General features: G+C 37.8%; 1 long non-coding RNA gene across 1 annotated transcript in view; it reads right to left on the minus strand.

The window, feature by feature from the left end:
* The window catches only part of LOC134808281 (uncharacterized), a 229,124-nt gene extending 207,649 nt beyond the window's left edge, over positions 1 to 21,475 (minus strand). The window contains exon 1 of the long non-coding RNA XR_010150899.1: positions 21,291 to 21,475. This is a non-coding gene — a long non-coding RNA (uncharacterized LOC134808281). The remainder of the gene's footprint in view (positions 1 to 21,290) is intronic.
* Positions 21,476 to 27,183: the final 5,708 nt, after the last annotated feature.

Below are 27,183 nucleotides of genomic sequence, written 5' to 3' on the forward strand. Positions count from 1 at the left end.
ACCCAGATAGCACAATGCTCATAGTAATTTGTAAATTCACTTAGTAATAGAATTCTGGACTTCTGACAATGTCATTAAACCTAACACTCTTGAAATTTTCATAGTGCACTGAACATGATTTAACTGAGAGATGCTCTTGATCATATTTGTAAATAAAGACCTCCTGCCCCCAAAGAATACCATTCTTTTTCTAGGCATTGGTAAGTAAAGGAGAAGGAAAGTATCTTAGGAGGAAGATGGTTTGGGATAAAATCAACAAAAGATGCTGTCTATGCTAGAAGGATAGCATAAGCTATGCTGCAGTAATAAACAATTCCCCAAATCTCAGCGACATAATACAATAAAAGTTTGTATTTATTGTGAGTTGCACTGCTCTCCTGTGAGGCTGTTCTTCAAATGGTGACTGAGAGATCTCAGCAGCCTCCATCTTATAGCTATGCCATCTGAAACTCTTGGCCTCCAACAATACCACAGGAAGGAAAGAGAGAGGAGGAAGAGGTATAGCAGCTCTTAACTGACCAGCAATGACATGTATACCTTCCACCCAGTATCCAATGGCTACAACTAGTCACATGCGCCCAACCTCATAGAAGGTCTGGAGAATGTAGGTGGCCACAAAACATTTGATGACTACAAACTCACGCTACTACATTTTCTAAATAGCAAAGAGATTATCTAAAATTAGGATAAACACATAGTGGCACTGATGCCAACATACTCCCCAATGCATTGTTCTATGACTAGGGTTTGCTGTGATGCAAAACAACCAAAAAAATCAGACAAAAACAAAAGCAAACAATCAACAGAAGCCCCTAGTGATGGTCCTCTCCTCATGGAGTTTCCTAGCCAAGTGGTTTTGGAGAAGACTTTAGTGTCGCTAAGTTTCATACTTCCCACCTGTACTATAAGGATATAATATTATCTCCTGGCAGCATTATCTTGAGGAATAAAGAAAGATGTTGTGAGAATTAAATGAGATAACATATGTTAAAGTTAAACATCTAACAAAATTCCTCACACATTTTAGGTTCTTAATAAATATTATTTCTCTCCTCCAATAAAGACCTATATAGATAGTATTTATAGCTAATATTACTTTTGGTGGGATGAATTACAAGGTAGTAATTAAAAGACTAGATTCTATCAATTTGAGCAGCAGCAATTGAAAAACATTAAAAATAAAATAAAAGAATGGCTCTAGAGCCCAATAGTCCTTATTTAACATGAGTGGATCACTTAATCTCTGTGACTTTCTACGGCCCCCCTCAATGAGAACTACACAGCATGATCACCTTAACTTATTCTTAAGACTTGTGACTGATAGAAGTCAGAGACAGAGAAAATTTAAGGACACCAAGAAGTGTAGTTCAGAGAATCAGCAGCAAGTCAACGTTGTGGCCAGTCCCATTTTGTCCTTGTACCTCAGTACTGTGAATTGTGATGGTTCCTTCAACCCTTCCTGCCCCAGTCTTGTTTGGTCCAAATAAGCCCTAACTTTGACCCAGATAATGCTTGCTCTTTTTTAAGCCTAAGACCCAGAAGCATACTTAATGACTATGTCAGAGGCATTTGAACCAGAGCAACTCTATCTTTAATAGGGACTGGGTAAAATGAAGCTGAGACCTACTGGACTGCATTCCCAGGAGGTTAGCATTCTCAGTCACAGGATGAGATACGAGGTCAGCACAAGATACAGGTCGTAAAGACCTTTCTGATAAAACAGGTTGCAGTAAAGAAGCTAGCTACAACCCACCAAAACCAAGATGGCAATGAAGGTGACCTTTGGTTGTCCTCACTGCTCATTATATGCTAATTATAATCCATTAGCATGCTAAAAAAATCTCCTACCAGCGCCATGACAGTTTACAGATGCTGTGACAATGTCAGAAAATTACTCTACATAGTCTAAAAAGGGGAGGAACTCTCAGTTCTGGGAATTGCCCACCTCTTTCCCAGAAAACTCATGAATAATCCACCTTGTTTAGCATATCATCAAGAAATAACCATATAAATGGCCAACCAGCAGCTCATGCTGCTGCTCTGCCTATGGAGTAGCCATTCTTTATTTCTTTGCTTTCTTAATAAACTTGCTTTCACTTTGCACTGGGACTCGCCCCAAATTCTTTCTTGTGTGAGATCCAAGAACCCTCCCTTGGGGTCTGGATTGGGACCCCGTTCTGGTAACATCTACACCTGTTATCTTCAGCTCCCACAAGGCAGTTCCTAGAAGTACCTTCATATAGTGTTAGTATGCCCAATTGTTCCCATGCACTCCAAAACATGAGAGTGAGTTTCCAGAAACAGAAGAGAATGTATTTATAGATAAGATCTAACTCTATTTGAAGAAAAGGGAAGATTCTGAGAGAAAGTCTTGGCCCTGGCCTCATTAAATTTAAGATGCAAACTATATATAAACAAAGATAAAATGAAGTATAAGAGGCAGAGAATTTGGCAGAGGACTTCAATTCTAACTTTCATTGAAAAAAGCAAAAGTTAATGACACCTACAGGTGAAATAATCATATTTGCATTTCTGTAGTTTGTATTTTTCCTACACAAATTTAAGGAAAAGAAAAATGGAACTTAGTTATATCTGTATGCTATTGTGTTTGGAGGTAGTGGGATGCCTTGTGGTTTATCCAGTACAGTTTCTTTTCATTTTTCACTTTTGCTATTATTTAAATTTTCATGTCTTATCTTCCTAACTGGATTATGTATTTACTTACAGATGGAAAGAGTTCTTGATACTTCCCAGCAGGGTGATTAAGAGAACGGACAGTCAACAGACAGATTTGGGTTTGAATCCAAACTCCCGTGAAATATGTAACCTTCGGCAAATTACTTAACTGCTCTGAGTCTTTGAAGAAGGAGAATACTATGTACGGGGTTGAATAGTGTCCCCCAAAGACTCATGTCCCACCCAGACCTCAGAATGTGACCTTATTTGAAAACAGGGTTGTTGCAGATCTATTATTAAGAAAAGGTCGTATTGGAATAGGATGGGCCCTTAATCCAATATGACTAGTGTCCTTACAACAAGAGGAGAACACCATGTGAAGAAACAGAGAGGGACAACAGCCATGTGACAATAGAGACAGAGACTGCAGTTAAGCAGCTGCAAGCCAAGGCCTGCCAAGGATTGTTGGAAACCACCAGAAGTTAGGAGAGAGGCATGGAACCAATTATCTCTCTGAGCCCCCAACAAAAATGAACAAACACATCACCTTGATTTTGGACTCCTGACCTCAACTGTGAGCTCAACATTTTTGTTGTTTTAAGCCACTAAATTTGTTATAATTTATTATGGCAGCCCTAGGAAACTAATACAATTTACTAATAACACATTATAAATTTTAATAGGAACAGTATGTGTGGAGCACATACCATGATGCCTAGCATGCAGTAATCACACAGTAAGTATTAACTCTTTTTTTTTTTTTTTTTTTTTTGACAGTCTTGCTCTGTTGCCCAGGCTGGAGTGCAGTGGCACGATCTCAGCTCACTGCAACCTCCGCCTCCCAGGTTCAAGCGACTCTCCTGTCTCAGCCTCCTGAGTAGCTGGGACTACAGGCACGTGCCACCATACCTGGCTAATTTTTGTATTTTTAGTAGAGACAGGTTTCAACATGTTGGCCAGGCTGGTGTGGAACTCCTGACCTCAGATGATCCATCAGCCTCAGCCTCCCAAAGTGCTGAGATTACAAGCCTGAGCCACTGCGCCCGGCCAAGTATTAGCTCTTACTTACCTATTAAGGCCGGCATGGTGAGGCCTGTAATCCCAGCACTTTGGGAGGCTTAGGTGGGCGGATCACTTGAGGCCAGGAGTTCAAGACCAGCCTGGCCAACATGGCAAAACCCCATCTCTACTAAAAACACACACAAAAAAAAAAAAAAAAAAGGAAAGAAAGAAAAAATAGCCAGGCATGGTGGTGGTGCCTGTAATCCCACCTACTCGGAAGGCTGTGGCAGGAAAACTGCTTAAACCCAGGAGGCGGAGGTTGCAGTGAACCTCTGCGTCCCGGATTCAAGTGGTTCTCCTGCCACAGGACACTGAGCCACTGCACTCCAGCCCAAGCAAAAAAAAAAAAAAAAAAAAAACAAAAAACCACCAAAAACTTACTTATTAAGAGAATGAGAGGCAATATACCAAAAAACTGTCCTCTTCATTCAGAATTTCACTAGAGAATAAGGCGATTGGAATCCTCCCTCTCTAATTTCTAAGAGCAGAATAAATCATGTAATTATAAATAAACATTAAATGTTGTTGGTTGGAGTTTTTGGATGTTTGATGGTTGGAGTTTTTGGGTGTTCGATGCTGGCCATTTTAAGTAATGAGGCAAAAATGAGCTGATTGAACTAATTAAAGAAAAATAAATTATATATTATATATATATAGTTATTGAATCTGAGGGTTGCACAGCTGGGAAAACACAGGGCATAGAAAATATTGAGGCAGGAACTATACAACCATAGATCAGCTGCTGGAGAAGCAAAGAAAGAGAAACCAACTCTGAGCAGTTAAATGAGAGAAGAAAAATTCCTGATAGCAGGCCAAAGCAAGCAAACAGACTAGGAGGAAGAGTACAGACTTCAGCAAACAAAGGGACTTTTGGGCTAGATTTTACTTTTCCTACTGCCACTTTTTAAGAATAGAATGCTTATTCATTTTTTTCCTCCAAAATCTTATTTTCAGGAGTAAAGGATTTTTGAAAATACAAAGGAGCACAAAAAATAAAAAGCACTCATAATATTCTGAGACAGAACCTACTTAAAATCCAATAAATTAAGTTCCCTGAAAACAGGAGTCATGTCTGTCTTGTTCACTGAATTCCCTCCTCTGTGCCTGCCAGGCAGGAGGTATGCAATAAATATTCATTATATGATAAAATGAGCTTGTTTAAGTATATTTCCTTCCTGACTTTCTCCAAATGTATATCTTTTGGGATTACGCTGTATCTGTTGTTCCACTTGAGAACTGAAGTTCTAGCTTTCTAGTTTCGGCATTTCCTATCTTACAAGTATCAATCAGGGCAGCCACTGTGCACTGGGAAAGTTATTATAACACTATTTTGATGGACACAAATGGCAAATGTGGGTTCTAGTTTTATTGTATATTCCAAAATCTTAGAAAATATAGAGCAATGATTTTCATAAAATGTTGCAGGTGTTTCTCATGAGAATAAACTCAAGAAACAAAATTACTTCTGTAATTTATTATTATATTTTAAAAATAGAAGAAAGAAAATATTAAATTAAACTAAAATTGAAAAAGTTCTATCACCTAGAGAAAAGCACTGTTTTACTTTCACTTTCTTCCACTTGAGAATAAATACATATATTCATGTGTTTTTTTTTCAATGAAAAAGTGATTACATACTACATACTGTTCTGTAACTTGAATATTTGATTTAAAAAAATTTATGCTGGCTAGGCATGGTGGCTCACACCTATAAATCCCAGCACTTTGGGAGGCTAAGGTGGATGGATCACTTGAACTTAGGAGTTCAAGACCAGCTTGGACAGCATAGTGAAATTCTGTCTCTACAAAAAATTAGCCAGGCATGACACCACATGCCTGTAGTCCCAGCTACTTGAGAGACTGAGGTGGGAGGATCACCTGAGCTCAGGGAGGTTGAGGCTGCAGTGAGCCATGATTGTGCCACTGTACTCCAGCCTGAGCAACAGAGAGACCCTGTCTGAAGAAAAAATACATATATTTTACTTAATATATTTAATATATATTCTCTCTATATATACATGTAATTATAAACATTTATATATATAAAACAAATATATATATATATATAGAGAGAGAGAGAGAGAGAGAACATACTTCCATACTTCTATGGCAAAATTAGAGATATAATATTGATGACAGTATGAGATTCTATAAAATAGCTGTAGCATAATTTATTTAAACTGCCCCATGTTGCTATATATACAGAACATTTCTATTATTTTGATATTACAAACAATGCTGTGATAAATATCATTATGCATACATCTTTGTGCACCTGTCCAATTATTTCCTTAGGTTACTGTCCAAGAAGCAGAATGCTGTGTCAAATGAACTAAGAGTTTTTGATACTACTGCAAAATTGTACCCAGAAAGATGGTATCAGGGAGACATTATCAAGATGGCTGACTCAAGGTACCCAGCACTTAACTCCTCCATGAGAAAAAGATGAAAACAACAAAAAGATAACCACAAGCTGAATACAATGTCTAAGAGAGAACAATGGAATTCAACAAAGAAGCAACAAAGACCCTCAGAGGCAGAAAAACTTGAAATGGCAACATAGAGAGGTAAGTGAAGCAGCCAAATGGGATCAGCTCAGAGCCAAGAGGGACTTCCCATCACAAGGCAAAGGTTAAGTGGGAGATTCCCCAGTAGTCCACATTCCCAGAACATATATCCTTAATCCTGACTACAGGAGAGCCCCTCATCCCTCACAGGCCCCGAGTCCACTACAGGGAGCTGTGTAGAGTCCATGCAACTGCATTGTCCCTGAGAGAGAATCCACACTGGATGCTCCACAGCCCCCAGGAACCAGGCTGATTTAGCACGACACCATGTTGAGAACAGAACTACTGCCAGACTAAACCTTTCCATGGGACCCAACAGCTCCTACATCTACATATTCCTGGAGTCCCAAAAACACCCCCACATATCCATCAAGAGGGCTGTAGCACTGTGACACCACCTGGACCCAGGGGTGCAGCTGCATCCCCAGCACCTGGGCCCACACAGTAGACTACATCCTGGAAATGTGGTTCACTACATCAGGGAGGCTCCCTCTGGACATAGAGGAATGAAGTACATAGTCTCTAGAACCTGAAAACTATTAGCTTAGAGCCACTACTGCCAAGAGCAACTCTGCCCAACCCCAATGGTAGGGCTGCCACATGACCACTACCCAGAGGACTGAGGACCAGTCGACCCAAGGTCTGCCATTGCCATCACTGGTGGCTCCACCCCCTCCAATGGCAGGAGCACCACATACCCAAGCACAGTCCTCAGAGACCTGAGGACTTCTCTGTCCAGTGTTCTCATCTCCAGCAAAACCACTCCACAGCCTCAACAGACAATTGAAGTATAAGCCCCTGCAGAACTCACAGACACTGCTGACAGTGATTACAGGTGAAGAAATCACAGGGAGACTACACTACTGCACCCACGCAGAACCAAAGTCAAAGCACCCTACACAACTGACACTGTAAATACATCTACAGGAAACTCTTTCCTTTTGAAACCTACTACATACAATTGAAAGAAATGACTGTTACACCAGATATGCAGATATCAACATAAGGACACAAGAAACACAAAAAGCAAGAAATATAATTCTCTAATGACAGACTTCAAGAAAAAGAAATCTATGAAATGCCTGAAAAAGAATTCAAAATAATGATATTAAAGAAATTCAGTGAGAGACAAGAAAACACAGATACATAATGCAAAGAAATTAGGGAAATAATTCATTATCTTAATGAGAAATTCAACAAAGAAATAGATATCATAAAGAAGAATCAAACAGAACTTTTGGAACTGAAGAATTTAATGAATGAAATGAAAGTACAATTAAGAGCTTCAACAATAGAATAGAATAAACAGAAGAAAGAATTTCTGAACTTGAAGATAGATCTTTAAAAGTAACCCATCAGACAAAATTTTAAAAGAAAAGCAACTAATAAAAAGAAGAGAACAAAATAAAAATAATGAAAAAATTCTATATGACATATGGTATTCCACTAAGCAAAAGAGTATTTGCATTTTCAGAGTTCGAGAAAAGAAAGAGATGGGGAAAAGCATAAAAAACATATTTTATAAAATAATTGCTAAAAATCTCAAGTCTTAGAATATATATAGACATCACGATATAGGAACCTCAAAAGTTCCCAAATAGATTCAACCTAAAATGATTCTCTCTGAGGTACATTATAATTAAACTGTCAAAAGTCAAAGACAAAGAGAGAACTGTAAGAACAGCAAACGTGAGAGAAAAGTGTGAACATCAGTTCACAAGAATCTCCTCAGACTAATATTTGATTTCTCAGCAGAAATATTACAGACAAGGAGAGAATGAGATTATATATGCAAAGTGCTGAAAAGAAAAGAAAACCTGCCAGCCAATAATACTATATCCAGCAAAGCTATGATTTAGAAATGAAGGAGAAATAAATTCATTCCCAGAGAAGCACAAACTGAGGGAATTCATCACCACTAGACTGTCCCTACAAGAAATGCATAAAAGAGTCCTACATCTGTAATCAGAAGAATAATATCTACCATCATGAAAACACATGAAATTATAAAACTCGCTGGCAGAACATTTCTTCAAAAATTCTGAGTGAAGCAAAAAAAAAAAAGAAACAAAAATAAAAAGAAACCTCATTGCTAGAACAGATACACAAATGAGAAAGAGAAAAGGGTAAAATATTAATATTATCACTACAGAAAACCACCAAATTGCAAAGACAAACAATAAGAAAAAAGAAAGGAACAAATAATATATAAATTAATCAGAAAACACTAGAATGACAAGAGTATGTCCTCATCTATCAGTAACAACTTTAAATGTAAATAGCTTATATTCCCCAATTAAAAGATATAGACTGGCTGAGTGGATTTCAAAAACCAGCAACTAACTATATGCTGCCTGCAAGAATTCACCTTGCCTATAAAGACACATAGATTGAAAGTTAAGGAATGAAAAAGACAGTCCAAGCAAACAGAAACCCAAAGTGTGCAGGAATAGCTATACTTATATCAGACAAAATATACATTAAGACAAAAAACATAAAAAGAGTCCAAAAATTATTATGTAATCATAGACATATCAGTTCACTAAGAAGATGTAACACTTGTACATATAAATGTATGTATGCATCCAACACCAGAGCACCTAGATATATAACGCCAATAACAGAGCTAAAGGAAGAGATTTACTACAATACTATTATAGTTGGGGACTTCGACTCCCAACTTTTAGCATTACACAAATCATCTAGACAGAAAATTAACAAAGAAACATCAGGTTTAATCTGCAAACAGACCAAATAGACCTAACAAACATTTACAGAACATTTCATCCAACTGCCACAGGACATGCATTGTTCTCATCAGCATATGGAAAATTCTCCAGGATAGACCATGTATGATGCCACAAAATGAGTCTCAACAAGTTTGAAAAAAACATCAAAATCTTATCAAATGTCTTTTCAGATTATAATGGAATAAAACTATATATCAAATAACAAGAAAAATTTTGAAAACTGTACAAATACATGGAAATTAAACAACATTCTCCTGAATAACCAATGAGTCTGTGAAGAAATTAAGAAGGAAACCAAAAAAATTATTGAAACAAATGAAAATTGAAGCACAGCTTATGAAAACCCATGAAATCTAGCCAAAACAGTGCTGAAGGAAATTTATAGCAATAAATTCCTGCACCAAAAAAGTGGAAAGTTTTAAAATAAACAACCTAATGACACAGCTCAAAGAATTAGAAAAGAAAGAACAAACCAAACCCAAAGTTACTAGAAGGAAAAAAAATGCTAAAGATTGGAGCAGAACTAAATAAAATAGAGACTAAAAAAACCCCCCAAACTTGAGTTTTTTAAAAAGACAAACAAAATCAACAAACCATTCATTAGACTAAGGAAAAAAAGAGAGAGAAGCCCTGTATAAATAAAATCAGAAACAAAAAGAGACATTACAACTGGTACAACAGAAACACAAAGGATCATTGGAGACTATTATGAACACTTATATGCCAAGAAAGTGTAAAACTTAGAAGAAATGGATAAATTCCTGGACTCATATTACTTAATGAGATTGAACCAAGAAGAAAGAGAAAACCTGAGCAAACCAATAACCAGTAAGGAAATTGTCATTAACAGAAAGTCTCCCAACAAAGAAAATCCCAGGACCAGGTGGCTTTACTGTGGAATTCTACCAAGCCTTTATAAATTAACCAACAACAATTCTTCTCAAACGATTTCAAAAAATTGAAGAGGAGGGAAATCTTTCTAATTCATTGTACAAGGCCAGCATTATTCTGATGCCAAAACCAGACGCAGACACAACAAAAAAAGAAAACTAAAGGCCAATAATCCTGATGAACATATATGCAAAAATCCTTAACAAAATATTAGCAAACCAAATTCAACAGCACATCAAAAAGATAATACACCATGATCAAATGGGATTTATTCCAGGGATGCAAGGATGCTTCAATATACACAAATCAATAGATGTGATACATTACATCAATAGAATGAAAGACAAAAACCATAAGATCATCTCAATAGATCAGAAAAAGCATGTGATAAAATTAAACATTGCTTCATGATTAAAGACTCTCATTAAAATAGATATAGAAAAAAATTACCTCAACAAACTAAAGAACATATATGACAAGTCCACAGCTGACATCATACTGAATGGGAAAAGGTTTTCCTCTAAGAACTGTAACAAGACAAGGATGCCCACTTTGAGCACTCTTAATCAACATAGCACTGGAAGTCCTAGCCAGAGCAATTAGGCAAGAGAAAAAAAACAGCATCCAAATTGGAAAAGAGGAGGTCAATTTGTCCCTGTTTGCAGATGACATCAACTTACATATAGAAAAACTTAAAGATGCCACCAAAAAATCCTCAGAACTGATAAATTCTTTACAGTTGCAAGATACAGTATCATCATATAGAATTTAGTATTGTTTCTATACAGCAGCAGCAAACTGGCTGAAAAATAAATCAGGAAAGAAATCTCATTTAGTATCACTTCAACGTGGTTAAATTTAGGAATAAATCATGGAAGTGAAAGAGCTCTATAGTGAAAACTACAAAACGCTGATGAAAGAAATGAAAGAGAACACACAAATGAAATGGAAAGATATCACAAGCTCATGAATTGGAAAAATTAATAGTTAAAATGACCATACTACCTAAAGCAATCTGTAGATTTAATGTGATCCCTATCAAAATGCCAATCACATTCTTCACAGAAATAGAAAAAAAATTCCTACAATTCATATGGAAACACTAAGAGACCCTGAGAAGCCAAAGCAATATTCAGCAAAAAGAGCAAAGCTGGAGGCATCACACTGCTTAACTTCAAAATATACTACAAAGCTACAGTAACCAAAATACCATGGTATTGGTATAAAAACAGAAAAACAGACCAAAGAAACAGAATAGAGAACCCAGAAATAGATCCATGTATTTATATTCAACTGATTTTTGGCAAAGATGCCAAGAACGTACACTAGGGAAAGGACACACTCTTCAATAAATGGTGCTAGAGAAACTGAATATCTGTATGCAGAAGAAAAAACTGGACCACTACACCTCACCATACATAAAGTCAACTCAAAATGGATTAAAGACTTAAATGTAAGACCTGAAACTATAAAAAACTAGAAGAAAACATAGGAGAATGCATCGGGACATCAGCCTAGGCAAAGATTTCATGGGTAAGACTTCAAAAGCACAGGCAACAAAACCAAAAATAGACAAATGAGATTACATCAAACTACAAAGCTTCTGCAGAGCAAACAAATCAATCAACAGACTAAAGAGACAACCTGTAGAATGGGAGAAAATATTTTCAAACTATACATCTGACAAGAGCTGTAGAATATACAAGGAACTCCACTCAACAGCAAATAAACTAATAATCTCATTTTAAAATGGGCAACCAGCAGATGGTGATGAAGGTTATCTCCAGCCACCCTCAATGCTCATTAGCGTAAGACACTCCCACCAGCACGATGACAGTTTACAAATGCCATGGCAATGACCCAGAAGTCACCACTCCTTTCCTAGAAAGTTCTAAATAACTCGCCCTTTAATTTGCATGTAATTGAAATTTGGAATAAGTATGTATAAATACAGTTGCCAGGAGCCCATAGTTGCCCATTTTGGGCACACTGTCTATGAGTTAACCCTGTTCCACAAGGAGCAGTACTGTGCAATAAAAGATTGCTGTCTAAAACCACCAGCTCACCTTTGAATTCTTTCCTGGGCAAAGCCAAGAATCCTTCCAGGGTATGCCCCAATTTTGAGGCTTGCCTGTCCTGAATCAATTGCAAAACCAGATGGCATTATAAAAGAAGAAAATGACAGACCATTATCCCTCATGAACATAGATGCAAAAGTCCTTCAAATATTAGCAAATCAAATCTAACTATGCTAAAAAAAGAGTAATACATTGTAACCAAGTAGAATTTATTTCAGAAATTCAAGACTGATTTAACAATCAAAATCAATCAATGTAATTAATAAAATTAACAGACTAAAAAAACTCAAATGATCCTCTCAATAGAAGCACAAAAAGCATATGATAAAATCCAACATCCACTCATTACCAAAACTCTCAGCAAACTAGGTAGCAATAGAAATTTCATCCACCTGATAAGGGCATACACATAAAAAGCTTCAGCTAACTTTATATTTCATGGAGAAAAACTGACTGTTTTCTCCCTAAAATAAGGCATGAGATAGAAATGTCTGCTCATATGACTTCTAATATACATGGTCTTGAAGTTCCTAAACAATGCAATGAGAGATTAAATATAGACTGGAAAGGTATAAATAAAACCATATTTATTTTCAGACAGCATTATTGTCTATGTAGAAAGACCTAAGAAACCTGTCCCAAATGTGACAACTAATAGTAAATTTAAAGGAATTCAAGATGCAAGATAAATAAAGAAAAATTAATTGTATTTCTATATAACAACAAAATGCAATTGGAAATTAAAATTAAATCAATCTAAAAAAATCATGTATAATGCCACCAAAAATGTAAAATTATTAGAGATATATTTCACCAAATATGTACAAGACCTATATGCTGAAAAGTAGAAAACATTGATGAGAGAAATTAAAGAGACCTAAATATATGGAGAGATACACTATGTTGCCAAGATTTTAATTCTTCACAAATTGATCTATGGATTTAATCTCATTCTAATAAAAATCCCTTTGGGTTTTTTGATAAGAATTATTAAGCTGATTCTAAAATATATGTGGAAATGGAAAGGACTTAGAATACTTAATTTTGATAATGATAACACAGTTGGAGAACTTACGTAAAATGAAACCACAGTGAGATGCCATCACATACCTATTATAATACATAAAATTAAAAATAGAAAAAATTTTTAAAACTCCAAATAATCATACCAAGTGCTAGCATGGAGGTGGAGCATCTGGAACTCTAATATACTGCTAAAAAGTCTTACTTTGGAAAACAGCCTGACAGTCTTCAAAAGTTAAACATATACCTACACTATGACCTTTCCATTCAACTTCAACTTTTTTTTTTTTTTAAACAGTCTGTCGCCCAGGCTGGAGTGCAGTGGTACCATGTTGGGTCACTGCAACCTCCACCTCCCAGGTTCAAGCGATTCTTCTGCCTCAGCCTCCCAAGTAACTGAGATACCAGGCACTCGCCACCATGCCTGGCTAATTTTTGTATTTTTAGTAGAGACGGGGTTTCGCCATGTTGGCCAGGCTGGTCTCGAACTCCTGATCTCAGGCAATCTGCCTGCCTCAGCCTTCCAAAGTGCTGGGATTACAGGCATGAGCCACCACGCCCAGCCCAACTCTAATATATTTACCCAGGAAATGAAAACATATATCCACATAAAGATTTGTACACTAACATTCAAAGCAGCTTTATATAGCTACCCCCTCAAAAACTAAAAAGTCTAAAAAAACCCCAAATGGCCATCATCAGGTGGTAAACAAATTGTGTTATAGCCATACCATGGAAGTAAAAAAGAAAAAACTATTCATACATCCAACATGGATGAATCTTAAAATAATTATGCTGAGTGATCGGAGCAAGACAATACACAGCTACCTACTTTTTGATTATATTTATAGAAAATTCCAGAAAATGTTACCTAATTTATGGTGACAGAAAGCAGATCACTAATTGCCTGGGGAGAAGGAGAGATGGATCAATTACAAAGGGGCGCAAGGAAACTCTTGGGGATGATGGATATGTTCGTTATCTTGGTATGGCAATGGTTTCACAGGTATGACAGGTATGTCATAACTCATCAAGTTATATACTTAAAATATGTGCAGTAGTGTACATCAACTACATTTTAACACTGCTGTAAAAATAAGTATGCAAGTATCCTTTTCTACATATTTATATCAGTTAATATACATCCTCTTAAGTTTCTGACAATTTTATAAGTACAAAATGGCACCTTACTTTTAAAATTTCTTTGATAACAATTTCAGATAAGTATTTTTTGTATATTTTACTTCCACCATTTTTTTCACTACGTTACCTCTCATATAAATTAAATATTCTATGGTCACTGACAAGCATTTTAAAACTACCTCCTTGAGATAATTTTTTAAAATCCTAGCCATGTAAAGGTTCATAATTTTTTTTCATAATAGACTTTTAGTCTCATATCCTGTAAGTTCAATTAACTTTCGAAGGTGCCATAACTATGTCTTACTGTGTTTTGTTTAGGGGTGTGTGTGTGTCATTTCGTCATCTAGCTTAAGATGATTACACAATAGCCTCACAGACTCTTAGAAGATCCACGTGAAGAAAAATAACTTTTGCGTTTCACAACATTGAGAATGTCCAAGGGGATTTGCTCATAGATGTTCATATGTGAAGTTTAATCCCAGTAAGTAACTGCCATGAAGATTCATAACCAAGCGTATGTTTCAGCATTGTCATAAATCAAAAGGAAAAAATTCTCTCTAGTGTCAAATTTTCCCCAGACTTGTTCAACAATTCTTAACTGGAGCAATAGAATCTTGATACTATATTTTCTAGGTAACGATACAAATATGCATCCAGTCAGTAGAGAAGTCGAAAAGACAAGCATATAGATGATAAATAGTTGGAAGTTAGCTATAGCATGCTTCCTTTTAAAAGAATAGTGTTAAGTTTAACACTTATTTCTAAGGTAAAATGTCATAAAAGACTAAAGTAAAGGAAAAAATTGCCGAAACGTTAGCGTAGTAGAAAATTTGCCTAAATATTTTTATTATTATTATTAGTTGTAGATAGTCTCTGTGGTGTGAATCACATTTCTCCTTACTTAGAGGCCATCAAGTAACGTGTCTTTCTAATGGTGTACCTTATGTCCACATGCATTTTGTTTAATAACCTATTTCAAAGGACATTTAATACCTCTTAAATGAGCATAATTGTCATATAAGTATATTTGGGCAACTTTCTGAGAGTGACTAGCTTTTCTAACAAGTTACATCTGTAATAAAAATTATTACTAATGACAGTAATAGCTACTTTTTAATTGAATATCTACTAAATGCCAGGCACTATGCTAGGTACTCCATCTTCCCTAACTTCTCACAGTACCTAGTATTGTCTGTATTTTACAGATTAAGAAAGCGAGGCTTTCCCTGCTCACAGCGTATCATTTCCATGGCCTGAAGTTTAGAGTATTGTTTGCTGTGCCATGTTTCTGCTAAGAATTTGGTCAGATCTCTCTTGAGCTACTTAATTTCAAGGCATTATTCCTTTTTTTCCCCTCCTGAAGGATATAAAGTGTCTGGTTTGCTGAGTGAATTACCATGGGCAGAGTGAGGCAGAGAGCTTCCTTTATGTATAAGTAAATGCCATTAGGCCGTCAAAATAACCACATTTCTAGAAAAGGAGGACTTGACAGTTTCTCATCAACAAAAAAAAGTGTTAATGTCCTTTTGACTTTTTGGCTACACCCAAACCATTGTATGTTTTATAAACTTTCCAGAATGAACTTGCCCTGAGTTGGCTATCAGTTAGTACTTATTTTTAAAAAAGTATATGGAATATGGTGTCAGGATGGATTTTTTTTCATTGTTGATTCACTAATAGAGATTAATGGAAGCAACTAAGGAAAGATATAAAGATGGCAAATTGTGTAAGAGTAGAAGAACAATAAGAATGAAACTGATTCTGTTGCCTGTTGTGTTAGTAAGACAGTCCCATTTTCTCACATTGGAGAAACAGAGGCCCAGTAGTCATCATGCTGAGTTCCTTACTCCTAATTCTGCCTAATCTTGACAATAAACATTATTACTTCCTCATATACTTCTTCGGTCCATGTTTTTGTCTTTAAATGCTATTTACCAGTTTCAAATAAGTTTAGAACCCCTCTGCTTACACACTTCTCACTTACTATAAATACAAATCTAAGTCAGGGCAAAATATATGAATTCTATTCATCATTCAATCATTCAAAGATACCCTAAGAGATTCTCATCCCCTCTCATTGCTTTTTCTTGCTGGAGTGCTCATCAGATATATTCACAAAGAAAACCTGTTTTCAATGAGATTTCAGGACACACAATCGAGCCAGGTGCAGTGGCTCATGCCTGTAATCCTTACCACTCAGAAGGCTAAGGTGTGAGGACTGTTTGAGTCCAGGAGTTCAAGACTAGCCTGGGTAACAAAGTGAGACCCGCCCCCTCATTTCTGGGAAAAAAAAAAAAAATAGAAAAATTAAGCCAGGAGCGGTGGTGTGTGCTTGTAGTCCTGGAGGCTGCTCAAGCCCAGGAGTTCAAGGCTGTAGTGAGCTATGATTGTGCCACTTGCCCTCCAGCCTAGGCAACAAAGCGAGACCTTGTCTCTAAAACAATTTTTTAAAAAGACTGAGTTCTGGCAGCCATAGTGGTCAGAGTGTGGTTACCATGCAGGCTGGCAACATTTAAGTTTAACCAAATATATTAATAAGTTACTTCTTCCAAGAGCAGAATAAAAATAACACCTGATTGCAAGAAAAGAAATTAAGGAGAAATACGAAGATTGTAAAGAGAAAGGGCAGTACTGTCTTTCCTTGAGAGCATTTAAGCTAATCAATCACAGAGATTTAAAGTCATGCCTCTGGCGTAATTCCAAAACCAAGGGCAACCCCAGACCAATTTTTTCCTTAACAAAATGCTTTCCAAATTGAGAACCCCCCTCCAAATCTGCAATAATTGGTCCACTTTCTATTTGATATGGGATAGCTTTCTGACCTCAGTCTTCTCCAGAAACATAGAATGGACCTTTTAAAGACAGGGCACTATGTTCAGCAGCTATTTGAGATGCTTACCCAGCTGCTTGGAGTTTTTAAAATCTGACTACCAAAGAAGAGCCATAACAGCCCCAACAATCGCACTCTATGGCAAGCACGATGAAAAAGCTGTAGAGATCCTTCGTTGTACCTACCACATTGTTAAAGAGGCATGTGAAAGAAACTGTGGGAACATGAAAGAAACCCTGGGTGAGAAACAAGCCAAGAGAAAACCTAAAGCCGCCTGTCACTTGCGCCACTCGCCGCCAAAGCTGTGGGTGCTGATAGCATTATTGTTTAATCTCTCTGAAGAATATGTGGGAGCAGAAAGCACAACATCCCCAAGTTGTTACTTTGTCACAACTTTACAGAATACATAAGCACTTCAGTAAATACACAGATTTTTTTTGCAAACTGTAAATCATCTGTGAGCCACCACTGTTCGACTAATTACAGCAAGAAGCTGTGCTCATTAGCTGTTCTCATCTGGCTCACTGCACGACCTAAATAGTCCGTAAATGAGCCGGCAATTATTGCTGTATTACCACTACCAGCTCCGCTCACATCAAAATATCTCCACCAAATGTTACGCCTGTTGGTATTATCAGGTTAGAAATTTCATAAACATATTGAAGCAGTTAATTGGGAGATTATTTTTAAAAATGTGAAAATAGAATCATCAGTGAAAGAGTTTTCATCAAACCCCAGATAGGCGGCTCCACCTATAGACAAGAACCTCAGAATGCAAGCATCTGGGAGCATACCATCGCCTGCTTCAAAACAACACTGGAAAACTAGGAACGCAAGGAAAATTTATATATGTTAAGTGGCAGAAAGGTGGACCATGCATATTCTTATGCCACCTAAAAACGACCTCCTGACTTGTTCAAAATAAAATGAAAGCATGTGCTCATGGGCCTAGGACCTGAAAGAACTTGAGCTAAACAGAAAAGCAAACAGCAATGTCAGTAAAACTTCATTATTTCTAGCTCCATCATGTGGTATATTCTAAAGGACGACTAGGATTTTTTTCTTCTTGTTTGCTTGGTTGGTTGAACTTAAAATGCCAACATACATGTTAATGGTGAAAAGAAAGTAATAAAATAGTTTGACTTTGAAAAACAAATTTCCAATACCCTAAAACACTTCAGAAGCATCTATTTATCATATCAAGTGATTAGCTGATTATTGTATTCTTATTTATTCATTAAAATGTCCTCTTTGAGCCTCATTTTAGTTATTATAGATATTTGAAGGTAATATGTTTTTAAACTCTGCCATTAATTCATATTTCACATTCATTCAGATTCACCCAACCTCAATTAACTTAATTTAATGAGATCCTATTGTGAACATTTTTATTATAAAAAGAGGGGGGTTTCAATACTGGGGCACTTTGTTCTTGTTCCTGATGGTCATCACATCAGATTCATCATTGATTATGATCTTGAAAAATATGGAAGGAATACCGAAAGTACTGAAAGCTAATGGGTGTTCTAATCCTATCAGCTTTTCCCTACTTAACATCAAAGAAGAAAAAAACACTCTAATAAATATTTTATTTGATTCTTGATTCTCATACTAGTTTCTTGCATACGAGACAGAAACTGTCTCTAATGGGTTGAATATTTTTATTTACCCAGGCAAGGCTGATATCCCAATGTGGGCTATATGGCACAAATTATTTGATAGACTTTGGATAGGATACAGAATGGAACCAGTTAATGATATACTCTAAAAAGATGTTTTTCATGATGGAGATATTGACTATAACAATGATAATAATATTGAGAGGCAACTCTTCCTGTAAACCAATTAATTGACACCAATGGGCAAAAGAATGTGCACCATATTTGTTTAACTCTTTTTAGCTGTTAAGCTTTACAAAGAATTCTTAAAATATGATCAGCGAATATGTTTTCCCATGAATTTCATGAAGTATTCTACACAGCTATGATGCTTTTCAAGCTAGAGGTGCTAGGCTGTAAACACAGCACTGTTTTTCCCTACTGGAAACTCATTAATTCCAATGTATGTTTTGAGTAAAAGAGTAGTTTCCCTTTTTCTTTCTCCTTTTACGACCTTCTTAGAAAGACAGCTAACTTCCCTTCCTATCTCTTGTCATAGCATTGCCTTGTTATTCAAAGTGAGGTCCGTAACCTAACAACTTCAGCATCACGTGGGAGCTTGCTGGAAATGCAGTATCTTGGGCCCCGATCCTTACACACTGAATTAGAATCTTCATTTTAACAACTTGAGAAACACCGGTCTAGGTAAAGGCCTATTACAGGCCCCCATGAGTCTTTTCCCTGTATGGAAGGAGAGTCAAAGCAGTGCCCAGCTGTGAAGAATCAAAGACTGAGCAAAATAAACACATGGTTTTGACTGTTTTAACTCACTATCAACATTTTTTAAAAGTTTTATCTGAAGGCCACTCCAGCTTCAGAAAGATATACTGGATCCTGTTGAAAGCTGAGTCTAAAAACAATCCTTTCACTATTCACAATGTGATAATCACATTGAGAGGTATTTTAGAGTAACTTCTGTGTCCCCAGTGCCTCACTCAATACAATGGGAGATTCATAAAATGCACATTAACCAAACACTCATTATCAAGTGCCTTACTTTTCCCTGGTTGTGGTCATCCGACATTTCGGATGCCTAATATTCCAAAAATCCCTTCAACTTTTCAATCACTTTTACATCTATCATATTACTTTAACATCACGTATTCAAGTGGATATCTATTGTCTTTTTTTAACATATTAGGAAACTGAAGTTTGAAGTTGTTTAGTGACTGCCCAAAGTCACCAGCTGGCTAAAGGCAAAGTTGGTATACTTGGGACCTTCTTCTAAAACTATGGTCTGTATATTTAAGATACTTGTAGAGCATCATATTGTTAGGGAACATCTTAAAGCAACGTAGGCTTATATCCTGACACTACTCTATTGATGGGATCTACTGCAGCGAACATCTCTGTGTATGTCACTCAGCAGGAGAAATATATAAAGAGGCGTTTTCAGATTTTACTAGACAATATGGTATGATGAAAGAAACGGATAGTGAGCCAGAGAACTTCTCTGAAATAACTGCTATAGGGAGGTGTTTTCCAATCCTCTAGAAAATCAGAACAGTTCCCAGAGGGAACAGATTAGAGCCAAACACTTCCTCCATCTTCTAAATAGCAGAATCTCTGCCATGGAGGACATAATTGGGTGTTTGCTCATTATCCTCAGGGTGTGATTTGGCCTGGTTTTTGGCTTAAATGAGGAAAGGAAGATGGGAAACTGAAGTAGCCCGCTGTTTCAGGACACACAGCTCAGAAACCTGGCACCATGGAGACGTGTACAGACTATTTATGAAGGGCAGGCAGCCTAGTATGAAGGAAGGATCTTTATCTGTGGTGTGAATCATGCCTGTACTGACAGAATATTGGAAAACCATCCCCCTTGACTAAAGTACTATGCATGTCTCCATAGCTGCTCTTATTCCAATTATAGAAGACAGGGAAGCAGGATTTTATCATTATACAATGTATACATGATTGAAACATCACACTGTAATCTATATGTACATATAATTATTTTGTGTCAATTATAAATAAAAGTTAATTGACAAAACAGAAGAGAAAGAACCTGGTTTTATAAGGATTTTTAAACTCCACCTGGTCAAGAAATAGTACCAATCTAAATCTAAAAGACTGGAAGTTTCAGCTGTTTTCTGTAGAGTCCATTTCCTTATAAGAAAAAGAGTGAAGTGAGTAAAGGAGCCTGTAGCAGCCAAATTAAATTTTGGCTAAACATCAATTTCTTTTTTATTAGAGTCAGAAATGTCTCCCCTTAGTAAAAGTTGCTCTGGGGGAAAAAAGAAAGGTCTAACTTCTCCTCAGCTTACTTAAAAGGAAAAGGACATTTTGTCACCTGCAGTCAAGATAAGTTAAAATCCTCAGTGGCCAGCTACGGTAGTAGGACTACCCTATGTGGACCACCATGGTGTAGACCACCTCAGCTCAGAAACCAAAAACTACCTGGAGCAAAACATTCAGAAACGGATTCAATTCTAGCAGTGGGATGGAGTTTTCTATTGCCTACTCTCTCATTCCTTTCTTAATGGATAGGGGATCTTTTGGAGTTTAAAAAGACTTACAAATTGCACCTTTCTCTCCCTTCCTGAATTCCAAGTCACTTAAGAGACAGAAGAGAAACAGGACAGGGATAACCATCCACATTATGATCAAACCTCAGAACTGGACAGGTGGTGCTGAACATCCTCAGGGCCTCCCAGAGATGGCTATTGCTGACAAACTGAGAACACAAAGAATCATACTTCAAATCAAGCTTTCTGCAGGTAGCTTGCTCAGGAGAAAAGGGCGAGAGGAAGGGACGGAGCTGGAACAGCTCATTCCTCTGTCAAATGAATTAGAAATCAGCCCACCAGCACCTGGAGGAAGTAGGAAACAAGCAGCCAAGAGTGTTGCACTAATGGATGTCCGTCCACATTGAAGGAAATGTGAGAAAAGGAGAACAAATGTTCCCACACTCAACCTTACTCAGGCTTTCATTCCCTAAAGCCATTGGAGTAACCGTCAAGCCAGTGAAAAACTACAAATGGAGTTAACCCCCAAAAGGTGTTCGCACAATATCAGGACAGATCAACTCCATTTTCAAAAGACTACTCTACAGCAGCAACTACTGCCTCATTTAGGAATTTATTGGGTCAGCTAAGAATAGATTTTGCCTCCAAAATGTTCTGAAATGGATCAAAGTCATGCAATAGTTGAAACTTCTAGGACCACTCTATTATTCAAATCCTAACCTTCACTTGCTATTCTATTTCTAATTCCGAATTACTTCCCGCCACATTAACTAACAGCCAGCAGAGGTTCTGCAATGAGATCAAAGGTACTCCAATAATAAAATGACAGCAGTAAGAGTCCTCAAATTTGAATATAAACTCTCTCCCATTATTAATCTCCCAAGATATTAAGAAATTGAAAACACTTATATGACCCACTTTTAAAGTATCCCAAATTAAACCAAATAAAATTGAAGACCAAAAGAAAATTATCCTACCATTGAAAGATAAATTACAAATATTAATATTTCAAGTTAAATTAAGGTCTGACTTCTTATTCTGCACAGTCACAACTACAGAGCTTCTCTATTAGAAGACTTGATGGAGTTGTTTTTTTTAGCAGGTACAGCAATTTCTGTCTTCTAATGAATGAGGTATAGTTTCTTTAAAGCCTGTGGATCTGAATTTATTCCAGAATATCTGATGAGCCCTACTTTTCAAAATTCCAAGGGGTTACTAAGAAATGCAGACAGCCCTGACTCCATCTTCAATTAAATTCAAAATATAAAGTAATCCTCATCTCCTAAGCAGTTATTCCGGGCTAAATTATATTCTTAGACAAACGCCTTAAGTGTTTTCAAAGATCATAGCAGAGACTTCATAGTATCTGAGGGATGCCAGGTAGATTTTCAAAATCCTGCTGTCTGCTTAACTAGGATGCCAGTCTTTTATGGCAGATTTCAGAGTCCACAAATTTTGAAACACAACACAATGGGAGAACTCTCTGACAAAGAGACTATTTTTGTCATTATGTATTGACCACATTGGAGGACCAGGGAGAGGGGAATTGGGGGTGACACTTATGCATGTTTTCACCTCTCATAGGAAGATGTGTGGGATAAATCTTGCCTTCCTGCAAAGTTGAGAAGTTTATAATACTGGTAGCATTAGCTCTAAAGTCGAATTTTGGATGACTTTCTTTCTGAATCAGCATATTCAGTTTTTTAAATTCCTTTTCCCCTTTGGACTCTGTTTCTAGTTCACCAATGATAAATTTAAGGCTAACTCCACATTATAAAACCCAAAGTATCTTTTGTGCAGACATTTTCATTCCATTGCTCACTGGCTTCTTCCACTGCCTTTTGTCATGGAATTACTTTGGTCAGTGCTTCTGAACCAGGAATGATTTTTATCTGCAGTGCATATTTGACAGTGTCTAGAGACATGATTTATTCTCACAACTTGTGGTGGGGAGGGTATGCTAATGGAATCTAGGGCTTAGACACCAGAGATGTTGCTAAACTGCCTACAATGCACAGGAAAGCAACTCCACACACACAACAAGGAATTACTTTGCCCAAAATGTCAATAGTGCCAAAATTGAGAAGGCTTGAATTAAGATAATTAAATAGGTTTCACAGAGAAGTTGTGCCCCTGATTCCCACACACTATAGTTGCATTTGGAGAAAGACCTAAGATGATTCTTGAACTGTAGCTGCTACTGAGGTTTTTAAAAGCTTGAACCCTTAAGACTCTAGGGCAGACCAATACCCATGACACAGGCCCCTTGTGATGCTGTCTTGCCTTAGCTTCTGAATGTTCCCAGTTTTAAACAGCTTTCCTGTCTTTTTCATTTGCAATATGTCTGTTATGTCTAATCTTGTGGTTCCCTTCAGGAAACTCAGATGAGTTTCTAATATGTTAAAATATTTAGTTTGATCTTTTCCTTCTTGAATATATGCAGACTAGAATGGTTTGATGGAATCGAAAGTCAACTTTACTTCCTTTATTTTCTTTGCTTTGTGACCTAGACATGTTTCTATTCTAACATATTCCTCAAAACTGTATGGAGGATTCTTCCATGAGTAAAACAAAACAGCAAGTTCTGAGTCGGTGAAAATTATCCACTGGCCAAGCCATCCACCTGTACTTTATATATCCAATAATAGTGCACATTTTTCTGGTTTTCTCTTGTTAATTCTGTCAAGATTTTTGTACCATTTATTATAGCTGGTCCATTCTTTCAAGGGCAGTACCCCAATTGCTTTCACTACAGACTCTGTCAATGGTATTGAATGAATTTCTTACAGTTTTGGCTCCTTCTGATAGAGTCTGTTCTAGTCTTCTCTCTAAAAATCTTGCCTATCTTCCTCTGTTGGATGTCTCTGAGCCCTGTCACCATACTAAATTTTAGTAGCTACTAAAATATATCTCCTTTTGACAATTTTCTCCTTGCAGACAGTTAGATATAGTTGCTTAACCTACAGTCAATACTAGCCTTCAATATTTCATTTTCTTCTTCATCTATGTCCATCCAAATATCTCAATCTTTCTCCTACGGAAATGTTTCTCTCCTTCTAGCTTATATTTCCACTCTTTCATTCCCACAGTAAGATTGAAGCACACTTGAGAAACCACTACACTTTTCTCCTTTATAATCCCTAGAGATAATCTCATTCCAAGCCTTTTAAATAGCCTTTAGGTTGACAGTAACTTCAATGAATTGTTTCCCTGCTTCATCCCTAGAAAATGGCTTTTATTTTATCTAAAAAGGCTCTATTTCTTCTTGTGTTTTTTTTTTTTTAATTAAATTCTACCATACTTCTATAGGTCAATCCACAGTTTTGGCCTCTGAATTCTGGAACTATGATCAGATCATATGTCTTTAAAAATCCAGAGCTAACTTGAGACCTCTTGGGACCTTATAACAAGAGGTAGGTCTTGAAACTGTGGACAAGCTACACAAGCTTAAAATTACTCTTGGCCAAGCATGGTGGCTCATGCCTGTAATCCCAGCACTTTGAGAGGCCAATGCAGAAGGATCGTTTCAGGCCAAGGGATCAAGACCAGCCTGGGTAATAGAGCATGACTCTGACTCTGCAGAAGCAAACAAACAAACAAAATATAGTAATTTATTTGGCTGGGTGTGGTGGCATGTGCTTGTAGTCCAAGCTGCTTGGGAAGCTAAGGTAGGAGGATCACTTGAGCCCAGGAGTTTGAGGTTGCAGTTAGAGCTATGATTGTGCCACTGCACTCCAGCCTGGGTGACAGAGTGAGATTCTGTCTCTAAAAAATAAAAAATTTAAGAAAAGATAGGGAGGAGCCAAGATGGCCGAATAGGAACAGCTCCGGTCTACAGCTCCCAGCGTGAGCGACGCAGAAGACGGTGATTTCTGCATTTCCATCTGAGGTACCGGCTTCATCTCACTAGGGAGTGCCAGACAGTGGGCGCAGGCCAGTGGGTGCGCGCACCGGGCGCGAGCCGAAGCAGGGCGAGGCATTGCCTCACCTGGGAAGCGCAAGGGGTCAGGGAGTTCCCTTTCCGAGTCAAAGAAAGAGGTGACGGACTCACCTGGAAAATCGGGTCACCCCACCCGAATATTGCGCTTTTCAGACCGGCTTAAAAAACGGCGCACCACGAGACTATATCCCACACCTGGCTCGGAGGGTCCTACACCCACGGAATCTCGCTGATTGCTAGCACAGCAGTCTGAGATCAAACTGCAAGGCGGCAGCGAGGCTGGGGGAGGGGCGCCTGCCATTGCCCAGGCTTGATTAGGTAAACAAAGCAGCCGGGAAGCTCCAACTGGGTGGAGCCCACCACAGCTCAAGGAGGCCTGCCTGCCTCTGTAGGCTCCACCTCTGGGGGCAGGGCACAGACAAACAAAAAGACAGCAGTAACCTCTGCAGACTTAAATGTCCCTGTCTGACAGCTTTGAAGAGAGCAGTGGTTCTCCCAGCACGCAGCTGGAGATCTGAGAACGGGCAGACTGCCTCCTCAAGTGGGTCCCTGACCCCTGACCCCCGAGCAGCCTAACTGGGAGGCACCCCCCAGCAGGGGCACACTGACACCTCACACGGCAGGGTATTCCAACAGACCTGCAGCTGAGGGTCCTGTCTGTTAGAAGGAAAACTAACAAACAGAAAGGACATCCACACCGAAAACCCATCTGTACGTCACCATCATCAAAGACCAAAAGTAGATAAAACCACAAAGATGGGGAAAAAACAGAACAGAAAAACAGGAAACTCTAAAATGCAGAGCGCCTCTCCTCCTCCAAAGGAACGCAGTTCCTCACCAGCAACGGAACAAAGCTGGATGGAGAATGATTTTGACGAGCTGAGAGAAGAAGGCTTCAGACGATCAAATTACTCTGAGCTACGGGAGGACATTCAAACCAAAGGCAAAGAAGTTGAAAACTTTGAAAAAAATTTAGAAGAATGTATAACTAGAATAACCAATACAGAGAAGTGCTTAAAGGAGCTGATGGAGCTGAAAACCAAGGCTCGAGAACTACGTGAAGAATGCAGAAGCCTCAGGAGCCGATGCGATCAACTGGAAGAAAGGGTATCAGCAATGGAAGATGAAATGAATGAAATGAAGCGAGAAGGGAAGTCTAGAGAAAAAAGAATAAAAAGAAATGAGCAAAGCCTCCAAGAAATATGGGACTATGTGAAAAGACCAAATCTACGTCTGATTGGTGTACCTGAAAGTGATGCGGAGAATGAAACCAAGTTGGAAAACACTCTGCAGGATATTATCCAGGAGAACTTCCCCAATCTAGCAAGGCAGGCCAACGTTCAGATTCAGGAAATACAGAGAACGCCACAAAGATACTCCTCAAGAAGAGCAACTCCAAGACACATAATTGTCAGATTCACCAAAGTTGAAATGAAGGAAAAAATGTTAAGGGCAGCCAGAGAGAAAGGTCGGGTTACCCTCAAAGGGAAGCCCATCAGACTAACAGCGGATCTCTCGGCAGAAACCCTACAAGCCAGAAGACAGTGGGGGCCAATATTCAACATTCTTAAAGAAAAGAATTTTCAACCCAGAATTTCATATCCAGCCAAACTAAGCTTCATAAGTGAAGGAGAAATAAAATACTTTACAGACAAGCAAATGCTGACCGATTTTGTCACCACCAGGCCTGCCCTAAAAGAGCTCCTGAAGGAAGCACTAAACATGGAAAGGAACAACCGGTACCAGCCCCTGCAAAATCATGCCAAAATGTAAAGACCATCAAGACTAGGAAGAAACTGCATCAACTAACGAGCAAAATCACCAGCTAACATCATAATGACAGGATCAAATTCACACATAACAATATTAACTTTAAATGTAAATGGACTAAATTCTCCAATTAAAAGACACAGACTGGCAAGTTGGATAAAGAGTCAAGACCCATCAGTGTGCTGTATTCAGGAAACCCATCTCATGTGCAGAGACACACATAGGCTCAAAATAAAAGGATGGAGGAAGATCTACCAAGCAAATGGAAAACAAAAAAAGGCAGGGGTTGCAATCCTAGTCTCTGATAAAACAGACTTTAAACCAACA

Source organism: Pan troglodytes, chromosome 15, assembly GCF_028858775.2.
Source record: "Pan troglodytes isolate AG18354 chromosome 15, NHGRI_mPanTro3-v2.0_pri, whole genome shotgun sequence".
Taxonomy (NCBI): Eukaryota; Metazoa; Chordata; class Mammalia; order Primates; family Hominidae; genus Pan; species Pan troglodytes.